The following is a 10833-nucleotide window of genomic DNA, read 5'->3' on the forward strand; positions in this document are numbered from 1 at the left end:
TTGTTTTTCCATTTCAAATATTGTATTACAAGACAAAACTGCAAACGTGAACGCAGTTTTTTTTCTCACTCTTAAGTCTTTTATTGAACTACCAAATAAATATATTAATACTCTCTTTTGACCAGACACGTGACAGCTTTTCTGCTATAATTTCGTTCGTATTTACCAAAATAAAAATGCAGACATAAGTGTACACATTAGTTTTTGACTGCTAATGAAAAATGTTTTCTTTTTGTACTCTGCCAGGATTCCTGGATCGTTGACACAGTGTCTTCAGTCTTAGACTTTGTCATGGTTTAGGTTTCATGTTTGCTGTTTAACTGTGTCAACCTTCTGTTTATGTGCATTATGTGTAGTTCTTCTTACTGTGTTATTAGTTAGATTATATTCAGCTGTGTACTCACTGGTCTCTAATTGTCATCATTTGCCAGAGTATTTGAGACCCAGGCATTAGTCTTGTTTGGGTTTCCACCAGCGTGGAATTACCAAAAATATTTAGGGGATAGCCTGACATATGAAACAGGACAAAACAGCTGTGTAATCCATTTATTTCAACAAACTAACTGTATTCTAAATATCACCTTTTTAAATGGTAACCGTAACAGAATACAGTTACTCATATTTTGTATTTTACATACATAACGCTGGTACATGTATTCCGTTACTCTCCAACATTGGTTATTATCTAATATTTTGGACTAATGTTTAACTTTGATAGTGTTGTGTTCCATTTTGAAAGGTTTGTAATATGTGGTTGGTAGAAACTGGCGAAAGATGCACGTGGTAATTATTTTATATGTATGAGTCACTTTAACAGCCCAAAGTTGCCCTCAGCTGTAAACCACCTCAAGCATAATGCAACTTATACATGTATGGGTGTGTGGATATGTGTATGCATATGTATATATACACATATTTACATATTACATACATATTACATATTTACATATATTTAATATTTATGGATGTATGTGTATTCGTACATGTGTGTGTGCATCCAGGTGGAAAATAGCAGTGATACACCTCCTGCTTTCAGGCCTGCAGGTATCAGGCTTGTGATGTTTTACTAAGTCTTACAGAGGACAGAAACTGTTTTTTGGAGTGGCACAAATAACTTTTGTGGAATCCTATTTGATGCAAAACACCTGATTGCTCTCTAAATAATTTAAAATGGGTTAAAAATGTCTGTGGCATTGGCTTTATTTTTAGGTAAATAGTTGCATATAACTTTGTTGTTTGCAAAACTTGTGCATAAGTTTTTAAAACATACAATTTCTATTTGCATTCCAAGTTAAGAAAATTATTTGTTAAACATGTTTGTGGTTTTTACAGTAAAAAAATTAACTTTTTCGTACTCTGATTTTGTTTATTTTGTCTGATTTTGAAACTGTGTTAATAAAGTATGTCAAAAGGAAAGGTAAAATCAAAATGCCATAAAAACAACAAAAAACGTGGATCTTAAAAACAATAGAACTATATCTGTTGAATAATGATTCTGATTTTCACTATGACACTTGCTTTTCAGTTTAAGTCATGGACCTAAATGCGTCACCTTTTGTTTCCGTTATAAAGAAGAGACTCACACAATAACTGATACTAAGAATAGAAGTGGTGCAGAAGGAAGTTCAGCTGAACCAAGAAACCTTTTCTTGTTTGATCTGTTTGGATCTTCTAAAGCAGGGGTGTCAAACTCAAATACACAGTGGGCCAAAATTTAAAACTGGAACAAGGTCGCGGGCTAACATTAATATTTATTGAAAAAAAGATCTTCCTCCAGATTTAAGAATGAATCTCTTCTTATGGACTCAAACAAGTTTTGCTGAAAAACTGAACATGGAACAAGCAAAGCTTAATACTAAACAATATATATTAGCTGTATAATACCGGTAGGCCAGCTCTAATAATAATTTGGTATGGCTTCGCGGGCCAAATGTAATTAGGCTGCGGGCCAAATTTGGCCCATTGGCCAGAGTTTGACACCTATGTTCTAAAGAATCTGGGGACTATTGTCTCTGGACACAGCTACTGCATGAACCGTATTAATGGCTTTTAGGATGGAGAGGAGAAAATCAGAATCGGAATACTTTATTAATCCTGAAGGAAATTAGGGAAAAGAAAAATCTACCCTTGCCAATAAAGCATCTTTACTTTACTGCAGCTGTGATGAAAATAAAGCAACAGTGTGAGTGTGAGGCATGTAAAGTGTTAAGCATACTTTGATGGTCTGCAGTAAGACACCTTAAGCATAATGAATTGTCAGAGATGGGCATTACAGCTAATTCTCAACTTGAATAATTGGGAACGATAAATTCTTTATCCAGGTTTCTGCAAAGCTCCAGACTTTGTCAGGAATTGATTTTTGTTGGACTGACCTGATGAGGGCAGTATTACGCCTTTGACACCTCCAGTCTACTGTAAGTACAACAGAAGAAGAATAGTGGCAATGGCGCCATTGAGAGATTCTATCGCAATCCTGAGTTATGTTTGAAGACGTTGGTTTGGCGGTATCGGTTGTTGTTGCAATAATGTCTTAAATTCAGCATCTGAGAGAGGTTATCAAGGAGAGATTAACTTCTGCTGCAGAAGAAATCTTCTCAGAGTTTGAAAAGACGATCGTCCGGTATGAGGAGGAGATCCGTCAGCTAAGACTGCTTGATATCAGACCCGGGATAAAGTCACACAATACAGTTGTGTAAATTTGTGGAGATGTGGGGGTTGCGGGATCATCGCAGGATTCATGTGGGCATGTGGACATGTGGACAATTCCCGAGGATCTTTAGAGGCATTCGGAGTGTGTGGATAGAGGCTCTGGTGACTTAAACTCCAGTGACATGTAAAGTAATAGGCAACAGCTTTATTTAGTGACCAACGCGGTTTGTAGTCTTCATCAGCGTCATTGCAAAATGTCAAATGGCTTGTGTTTAAATAAAAATCAGGAAACAGAAAAAGAAATCTCCAATTAGACCAATCACAGCTTCACAAATAAAGCAGTTGACCAATTATCATTTAACAGGTTGGTATTGGTAAATTGGTTAAGCCACAGCCCAAATAGGTTCTGGACTGAGCCACTTCAGATTAAAAGGGGAGAAAAGATAAATGGCCTGTATTAGTATAGCGCTTTATTAGTCCCTAAGGAGCCCAAAGCGCTTTACACATCCAGTCATCCACCCATTCACACACTGGTGATAGCAGCTACATTGTAGCCACAGCCACCCTGGGGCGCACTGACAGAGGCGAGGCTGCCGGACACTGGCGCCACCGGGCCCTCTGACCACCACCAGTAGGCAACGGGTGAAGTGTCTTGCCCAAGGACACAACAACGGAGACTGTTCAAGCCGGGGCTTGAACCGGCAACCTTCTGATTACAAGGCGACCTCCCAACTCTTGAGCTACAATCGCCCCAATGTAAAAAATCACTGCATGTCTTAATGTAATACATGCTAAAAAAGTACACAGAAACCTGCAAACAAGTTAATATAAAAAATACAGTACCTACAGGAACATTAAAAGGAAAATGAAGCTCTGACAAGCCTATCTGTTATGTTTTTACCTCTCTTAAGTTATCATTGGCGGTTCTTTAAAAATCCCTAATGATAAGCTTGGATCACTTTGAAGGTTATACCAATGTTTTAAAATGATTTCTTTAATGTTCCTGGGTGTTTGTGTAAAAGTTGTCTAGAAGACAAGATTTGATTTATGTTTTGGAGGTTTCTTGATCTCTAAATAAAACTTCCTACTTTTTGAGTCGACCTTTTTTTTCCTGCAGATCTTATCAAGTCCTTCATAATTTCTTTCTTTAACTTTTTTCAACATCTCTTCTTTATTCTCATAGTATTGTTCTGGAATTTCACAGATACGTTTAAGGCTAATCAATTGGCTTACAGGTAAGCTTTTTTTGAGGTGGCTAGGATGGAAACTTTCATGACCCAGACCTAGTGCTAGATTTTTTTAATTATACTCTGCAAAACCTTTCCCACAGTTACAGTAGAGTTATTTTAATCAGTGCAGCATTTTCTTTTGTTTTGCAATGTAATGTATTCCAGTAGGTTTGGGGGTACAGAGAGGTACAGAGATTTCTCTTTTTTGTTACTTTTTTGTCAAGGAAGTTAATTTCTTTAGTGTTGCAATTAAGGGTAAAACATAAACTTGCAAAATGTCCATTTAAGGATTCTACAAACTCCAGTAATGAAGTAACTTGTACATAATCTATATACCATAATAAGTGGGAGGAAAGTGCTATTGTAGTAGTAATATAAAATTAGTTCTTTAGTTCTTCCAGGTGATCAAGAAATAGAAAGGCAAAACTGGGTGCCAGAAATGTTGAGATATGGTATGCTGGGTGTTGGTACCACACTGGCTGGTCTGAGTGTTTCAGAAACTTCTAATCTGCTTAAATATTCCAGCACAAACATCTGTATGATTTACAGAGAGTAATCCAAAAAAGAGAAAATATGCAGTGCCCTTAAAATGACAGTGAGTTTCCTGTACTCGGGTCTCCAGAGTCACCAGGTCTCAACCCAACAGTGCACCTTTGGAATGTAGTGGAACATGAGATTTGCATCATGGATGTGGAATTGACAGATATGCAGCAGTTGTGTGAAGCATTCAGGTCAATATAGACCACAAATATCTGAGGAACGTTTCCATCACTTTCCTGAATCTTCACAAAGAATTAAATCAGCTGTGAGGACGAAAGGGGCTCCAATCCAGTACTAGCATTGTGTATCTAATAAAGTGACCAGTGAGTGTATATTTATTAGTAAAATGTTAAAAGATTAGTATCAACAGCATACTTTAACTGCTTTCATGATCATATTCAGATCATGCTGCTGTTCATTTCTTTGTTTATTCACAGTGTGTGATGATCACTGGCAGTCACATCTAAAAATTAGATCCCAGACAGCTGTAAGGTTATCAACATCACCCAATGAACAAATGACTATGATTGAATGTTTCTGTGGCAACATCTGCAAGAATGCAAGAGCCCGTGAAACCATAAGCTAAATTCTCAATAGGTGACCCCTTTTAATCCTTCTTGATCTTTCTTATCATCACATTAGTCACTATTTTCTTGTGTCCCTTTGTTGAACACGAAGGTCTGGATGATCAGCAGGTCAGTGACCAGGAGAGGAGTCTCAACCAGGAGGACCCAGAGCCTCCACAGATTAAAGAGGAACAGGAGGAAACCCACAGCAGTGAGGAAGTAGAGCAGCTTGAACTGAAGCAGGAGGATGAAGGGATTAATGTCTGGACTGGAGAACAGCTGGATTTGTTGTGTAAACCTGGATTACGGCTGAGCAGAATAGGTATGTGAATCTGTAATATACAGACTTCATAATACCGAAGTGAATATGACTTATATCAAAAGGCCAGGTGATGACATCACAAAGACACGTGCATTACCGCCTGGCATACTACCTTACTGAAGACATGTTTTCTGTTAGCACAGTAAAATAAAAACTGGATTTAAAATCTTCTGTTTGTTTAAAAAAAAACAACTAAATTTTCCACAATATAGATTTAAGTCATGTTGGCCCAGAACTGTATGCAGAATGTAGGAAAATGTTAAGACAATGAAAAATGTGCATAACTGGCCACATGGACCAAGTTGGAGTAGCGAGCTTTACGCCTCATAAATGATGACTTTCTGCATGTAAACAGAATTCTTTGCTGTTCACCGCATGAGAGATAATATTTAAAACATTTGTGCACCTTAAATATCGCTCACATATCTGAGAGACCTGCTCACAGTGTAACTTCTTTCTTGTGTTGTGTCCATCAAGACCTCCCACAGCAACATGATTGTAAGGAAAATGAGGATCTGGATGACCCACAGGTCTGTAGCCAGGAGAGGAACTCCAGTCTGGACCAGCAGGACACAGATCCTCCACAGACTAAAGATGAACAAGAGGAAATCTCCACCAATCAGGAAGAAGAGCAGCTTTCACTGAAGCAGGAAACCAATATGAGTAAGTAGCTCACTGTTTACGCTAATATTAGCAGCTAACTAGCCAATTACCTTACTGAGACGACTGTACCACTTCGTCGTCAGAAGCCGCCACATGCTTCCTTTTCAGATGCTTGTGAATCACTGTTGTACTGCCATCGAAGGGCTGTTCCATTTTGGAGATTTTGCATTGGAAATTCTTCTCTTTTATTTTCTCAGAAGGCTCCCAGACTTAACGACAGCTGGCGTCCTTGTAGATGCATTGCTGCTTTCTTTTGTTTCAGTCCATTATTACACTCTTAAATCCTACTTTTTCCTGCTTCTTTCAGGATCTTACAAAGCTTCAAACGACGCTTTGCTATTAAATTAGTTGTTGACTTTTAAAGTCGACGTAATCGTGACTAGTTGACTAATCGTGGCAGCCCCAATAGAGGCACATGAAAAATTTAAAGACCAACTGAAATAAGGAAACTGACTGATTCCAAAAGCCAAAATTTCTAGCTTCCCAGTGGCCCACCTGGCAAGACTGTCCTATGTTGGTAAGAATTGTTATAAATGAGCCCAACGAATTGCAGTCATCGCTCCTTCGTTTGTGCTGCGCTCCTGCACCTGCAGGCGCACTTACAGTGAATATCAAATTTAATAACAGGAAGTTAACTAAACATGTAATTCTTTTCCTTCTTGGTTTTGGCCAATTGACAAAAGAACAGGTTATTTGCATGGCTGTGTTTTGTAAACACAGGGTGTTGTGAGTAGAAGAAACAGTCATGAATTTTGGCAAGTCCTAAGCCTAATCAGGGTCACCTCATCCAGCCATATCTGTATGCTTTATCAAAAAGGAAAGCTTTAAGCCTAATCTTAAAACTAGAGAGGGTTTCTGTCTTCTGAATCCATACTGGCAGCTGTTTCCACAGAAGAGGGACCTGAAAGGTGAAGGTTCTACCTCCCATTCTCCCAACCAATCAGGCAATGGATAATTAATCTAAAAAATACATAAATACTGTAGTGAGTGTCCTGTAAATTTTAAGTAAAGTGTTAAATGTTTTCTGCACTTTAACTTTTAAATGACAACATTTTGTTGTTTTGTTTGATTGTATATTGTCTGTATTTTCTCACTGTAGATGGTCTGTAGTTGATATCACATATTTGTGATTCATCACAAGAGTTAAATCACTTGAGAAATGTACGATTCCAAAGTTAAATCGATCACAGAAGAAGAGTGTTTTTCATAGAGTTTGTAAATGAGCAGCCAAAATGGTTTTAAATTAGTCAGCAAAACAGCTTCTCCCCACAACATGCCTTTCATTGGTATATCTGAGCAACATGCTTATCATGTGGAACCTGCTAATGGTTAAGATTACCTTGTAATTTCTGAAACATGTGTTGTTGTTGTCTTTTTTTTTTTTTTAATCTGTCACTTCAGATTTTCCACAACAAGACTGTAAGGACAAAAACCCGCTTGTACTGAAGCAGAAGACTGAAACTTTTCCTGCTTTTCCTGAAGAAAGTGACCACAGTGACCCAGAACCAAGCAATGAACAGCTACTTTCTCAAAACTTCATTTTCATAAGGTTTTTGGAAGCTCGGTTTCTGTTTTCACACATGGACAAGACAAACAGAGTTTGTCTTGCAGCATAAAATTTGTGCACCTTTATCACCTTTTTCTGACGTTATTGTTTTATAGTTTATGGGCTTTGTCTTGGCTGAAGTTTCTTCATTTCTTTCGTCATGGCATTGGCAGTGCTTGAGATATTTTTGGTGTCTTGATGTAAAAAGAACTATTTCTCAAAAACACAATTGGAATTGTCTGTATAAAAAAAATACATGTGTTCATGAGGTAGCCTTAATTAAAGCCAGTTGTTTATCTGAAGTTCACAGTTTGAAGGTGTTTAAAGCAGCAAACAGTTGCAATCACTTTTCGCTGACTTGCACACTGCTAGAAGTCCTGTTGTTGTTTTTGTTGTTTGTTTGTTTTTACATTTTCTTTACATTGGCTTGACATATTTGGGAAGTGCTTTGTATACAGAAAAGGAATATTTTCGGGAATGACAATGTTAAGCAGTTACTCATATTGTTTGTGACCCACATACTTAGGTTGTTTATTCTCTATGTTTATATCATAACTTGTACTGCTTTTATGTGAGCACCTGTTGATACCCAGCTGTTGTTTTGAGATATAATAATTTGGACTAATGTGTAACTTTAACAGTGTTCCATTTTGAATGGTTTGTGATATGTTGGTTGGTAGAAACTGAAACTGGATTTGAAGATGCACTTGGTAATTATTTTATATATATGTGAGTCACTTTGATGGTCCAAACTGTCCAAAAGTTGTAGAATAATTTGTGAAATTTATAGCTTACATTTAACTGTGCAAATTGATTTAAAGGCATAAAAATATCTGTAGTATTAATTGCTTCTTACTATGAGGTTGGCATAACAGTCATTATTCCTGACCCTATGGGCTGACCTTACTATAAAAATGATGGATGAAAAGGTAATTGGAAGAAAGTCCAGAAAGTTATGCAAGACAAATGTTGAATATTATAGAGGAATGCAAAGTTGTGTAAATTCATAGACTGGTCAAAGTGACACATTAATGAACACATTTAATAGATAAATGTTTTTAAGAAAATGATTTTGACAAAATTGGGGAAATCAATCTAGTTTAAGATGGAATTAAATCAGTTTAAAGATCAAATATGGATAATTATATAATAAAGGAGGAGGAGCTCCTCTCCAATAAAGGAGCTCAGAAGTGCCTCGGGAGTCTTCATCTTTATTCATTTTTGTTGGCTTTTGGCCTGCATGTGCTTAAGGCGAACAGGCTAGAGGTCTTTCCTTTCTTTTAAGTTTCTGATTAAGTTGTATGTTCAATAAAACTGTTGGCATCTCCTGTAAATTTTGTGTTTTTGTTTAAATTGTGTTCCAAAAGCCTGAACCAACATCTTTCCGGCCTGAAGAAATTCTGCAAAGCCTTTAAAATTTGCAACCCCACAATCCTGCTGCTCTTTGAAAAACTAACAGTACTTCTAAACGAGATGTTAAACAGGGCTTCGTGTGATCTGCCTTTTGGTGAAGCAACTGGCCAGAAAGATTCAACACATTCAAGGGGCTTCATCATACTGACTTCCTTCTCTTCCTTCTCGGACTTTCCAGGTCCTCAACCGTACTCCATCAGAGGCTTCTGAAGTTGTTTTTCAGAACAAAAGTGGAGCACATAATAGCAAACACTGAACACACAACTCCCCTGTCTGCCAAGAGCATGTCTGAGAACTTCCCTTTATAGCACAATCAGTGACGTGAAGACACATTGTTCAAACAAATCTGCGATGGTATTTTCAGATTAAGTTAGCCAATTAGACATTACAGTGGACTTAATGCAGTCCACAATTCCTTAGGAGGTACTCAACATGAATTTAAACCAGCCTGAATTTAATTAAATAACACACCCCTCCCTCTCTGAGCTTCAGTAACACCAATTTGCATCAAAATCTTGATTAAATCAAAATTCAAGAATCGTTTTAACTGTCTGAGTTAGGTTCAGTCTTCACAGTCACTGGAAGCTCTAATCTTACCGACGTACAGGTTCCAGACCACAACTGAGGCAGCAAATCCAAAAGTGCTTTTCTCCACAGAACCAAACTAGGTCGGTCCTGAAAAGAAGTAACCAACAGGTGTTATACTAATTCATAATGTTTATTATTTTATTACACCATGCAGGCTGCACTTCATTTACCTCAGTGGCAATATAGTGAATTAGACATGTGTAATTAATCTCGTTTGACGTATAGATAGGTGGTCTTGTTATGTATTTAACCCATGTAGAAATTCTCTGCCCACTCACAATTTGAAAATTGTGAAAATTTGTTTATGCTTTATTTTTGTTTATTCCTTCTATTGTCTAATATAACTTTGACCCGTGTCCACCAGGGGTGGTGAGTGACCTGGATGGACCCAGATAGCACTTTAGCTCAGTCCTACCACTAGTTGATACTAACTTACTTATATTTTTTCTCAAGTGAATTTAGTAATTCACCTAGCAAAAGTCCCTGTCCTTGAGATCGTCACTGTCTCCTCTGGCAGAGCTTCGACACCATTCAGAGGGAGACTGGGAACATTGAGTCTAAATGGACCATGTTCAGCACCTTCATTGCTGAGGCTGCACCACTGAGCTGGGGTCCGTGTCGTGGTGGTAAACCCCTGTTGTGACTGTGGTTTTACATCTCCTATAAATACTACAAGATTTTTATTCTATTGTATATAGTATTTTATTTTATTCTAGTCTATTGTGTACAGTACCTTATTCTTATTCTTATTCTATTCCAGTGTTTTCTAATTTTTGCTATGTAACTTTCTACTGTAACAAAAGAAATTTCCCACATGTGGGACTCGTAAAGGTTATCTTATCTGATGTTATCTCTTATCTTATCACCCAGGACTGACCTGATGTATTAAATGCACTGAAAAAGTAAAAAAACAAAAAAACCCCAAAAAAACATGACCCTCACAGTGCTCACCAGCTGGCCCAGATGGGCGTAGGCACGATTGAGCAGTTATATCATGGCGTCCTCAGCCTCGAGGTGGGGCTGGTAACAAACTGAAGGAGATCCTGATGTGGCCTAACTATAGGGCGGAGCTGGTTGAGGATGAGTCTTTCCAGGCTCTAAATGTATGTAGTTTATTTATATTAATGTATTTGTATATTGTTATTTCACTTCCACTTCATGGACCGTACCAGAGAAATCAGGAGACCCTTGTTTATTAAAAAGATTTTATATAATTATTTTTAGAGTGACTATAATCAATGAAGGGATTATTCTTTGTTCTGTAAAATGATTAATGCTGGATCAAACTAAAGGGTTTTCCAATAAATCAAACTTAAA

This window comes from Diplotaxodon limnothrissa, linkage group LG18 (genome assembly GCF_057381915.1).
Source record: "Diplotaxodon limnothrissa isolate DT_005_m linkage group LG18, D_limnothrissa_male_GT1.1, whole genome shotgun sequence".
NCBI classification, from domain to species: domain Eukaryota; kingdom Metazoa; phylum Chordata; class Actinopteri; order Cichliformes; family Cichlidae; genus Diplotaxodon; species Diplotaxodon limnothrissa.